Raw genomic sequence first — 2898 nt, 5'->3', positions numbered from 1 at the left:
TTGAGTTAATGTAAATTACCTTTTATTGAAAATTAGCTTAAAAGTGAATTTTTTTTTTAATTGAGATATACTTTTTTAATTTTTATGCTAAAAGTCCGACTCAAGCCATTTGGATTGTATTATGATCCAAATTAAGTGAAAACAAAGTGATTTAGATATGATTGTCTGGTTCAAATTAAAAAAAAAAAAAAAAAAAAAAAAAAAAATCCCAGATATGAACATGAATGTACGACTCAGATCTAGATCGAGTTTGACCGCTGCTCAATTACATCGACCCTCCCTCCTTTTTAAGTCCTACATCCTTCCACATGTTGGACCGCATTTCCATTTTGACATATTGGATGAAATGTTGGTGAGAAGGGTTAATGCTATCTATTTGCGTAGGTACTTCCAACAAGCCTTTTAGTATGATGTGCATGAAAACCACTTTTGATTTTCGAAGGCTTGCTAATGTGTGCTGAGAGGGTAGGATTAACTAGTCTTTTACCTATCGCACTTGGAATGATGTTTGTATGTTCCTATTAATCTAGGCGGTGTAATTAATAAATTCTAATAATCTGATTATTCTCAATCCTTACTTCACATTGATAATGTAGTTGTGTTATTAATGCAAGATTAGTTATTTTTGAAAATATATTTTTAATATTGAATTAAATTTTTTTTTTTTTTTTAATTTTAACAATTAGGGTTTCTTGTAAAGAGCACTTGTGACAAAAAGTCACGTCACTGAGTAGAATTAAAATAGATGAAACTTAAAAGTCTTAATTCTTATAAATATTGAAAAGGAAAAAAAAAATCCTTTTAAATCCTCTATTAACAAGGGCTTTAATGGGTCAGTTCCAATTTAATTTCTAAGAAAATTAGAGTCATAATCTTAATATTTTTTCAATTCCAAGTCTATTTTTAAAACAAGCAAAATCGGAATCGTAAAAAATCACTGATACCTATCGGTTCCGACTCTCAAAAATCAAATGAGAAAAAAATATTTAAAAATCATTATAAAAATTACTTCTAAAAAATAATATATTATTTACAAAGTATCAACTTAATAATAATTTGTTCCACTAAAAATATGATTTAATAATATATTTTTCAAAAAATTAAAATTTATCTTCTTTACAATTAATAAACTTTAAGTAGAGATGCCTTATTTTAAGCTCTAATATTTAGTTTATATGAAAAATTGAAGAACTTTATATAATATATGTTAATTTTAAAATATAAAAAAATCTTAAATCTTGTAAAATGTAAAAATAAATGACAAAATAATTTGTTTTCGGGTACCCGTGGGTACCCATCGGATAGAACTTGATGGTTCCTGGTCCTATGGGTTCGGTTCCGTATTCTAATCGATTTCAATATAAATGGAACCAAAATCAGGATTTTCGATTTCGATTCGAGTAAATGGATACCCATTGACACTCCTATCTATTAATTATATTTGAAGATCTTGAATTCTCCATGATGAGAGACCTATGAAACAAAACATGTGATTCTTCCAATGGATTAAGTTACTACTATAGCTATGTATTTTCCAGAGTTTTTGAACGAATCATATACAAATAATTTAAAATATTTATGAATGATCATACAGCCAATTTCATAATTATTTTTACGAAAAATAGTTATCTAATGTACAATTGTTTTTCAAACAGTTTTTATGAATTTACCTTCATGCCATTGTGTTGATTGAATGATCGCAAGAATGATAAATAAGTAAATAGCAAATGTAATTGTGAATCATAAAATAATTTCCAAACAAAATTTTACGAAATAGAGTGCACAACGATTTTGTAAAGTTCAATAATTTTTTGAAATGCAAAGTTGTTTCCATAAAATTCCTATTATGAATTTACTAACGATCCTTATCATACATTAGTGTCAAAATTTACTGGATGAGCGATCTGCTCTATTGGATGTTAAACCTTGTAAAATTATAGGGGTCTCCTCTCTCTTCTATTTTTTTTTTTTATTGACTTAATGGTACTTATTAACACAGTTAACTATAGAGTTCTTATGGGATCTGATGCATTAGTGTTAGTATGATCACACCTCTCTCTCTTCTATTTTTTTTTTCTTCATCTTTTTATGAATGTCTCACATTTTTCTCTGCTGGTGATTGCCTCGATCTCAAGGCAAAGAACAAAAATATAGTATTTTACCACTCACACTAGGCTCTTCCTTTTAATTTTTGTGAGTTTTTTTTTTTTAATTTACTTATTTATACAGGAGCAAGGATGTAGGAAAGGATTTGATCCTAGCTTTGCGGTATTGCCCACAACTTTTACCTTGTACAAAGTTGGTACCTACTATAAGTTGTGATTTTTTTACTACTACTTACTTCCAATCACATTAACATGTGTAAGGCTATGATTCATCATGTATTATATATATATACATTGCAAACAATAAGGTCAAAATCCAAGATAAAATGCAATTATAATCATAATTTTTTGTCATGGAAACATTATATATATTATTGTATAGAGTTTTGTTCACTTCTCAACCCAATGCATCTTTAAATAAGATAGTTTCTATATAAAGGGAAGGGAATCTCCTGCTAGAAAATCTAAGGAACCCCTTATTATTATATTAATTGTCGGTCTCCCTGTACCCTAATAGTCAATAAAAAATGTCAATCTCTTGAATTTATTTTCCTTCTTTATTGTGCTAATTAAACAATCAAAAAAATAAAAAATACCAATTAAATAAGTAGACATGTAGGAAGCATGGGCAAGTCAAATGCTTCAACCTTGTACACGTCTACTATATTATATAAAAGAGAGGTTGGTCATTGTTTTCGAGTTCTTGATGATTTTCTGACTTGAAAATTTTCACTCATATATATATGCAACGGACATGATAAGGGTACAAAATCATAGATCTTTTTACATGGGA

This window comes from Akebia trifoliata, chromosome 3 (genome assembly GCF_017979445.1).
Source record: "Akebia trifoliata isolate Shusen 1 chromosome 3, ASM1797944v1, whole genome shotgun sequence".
Lineage (NCBI taxonomy): Eukaryota > Viridiplantae > Streptophyta > Magnoliopsida > Ranunculales > Lardizabalaceae > Akebia > Akebia trifoliata.
Note: the sequence above shows the minus strand (reverse complement) of the source record.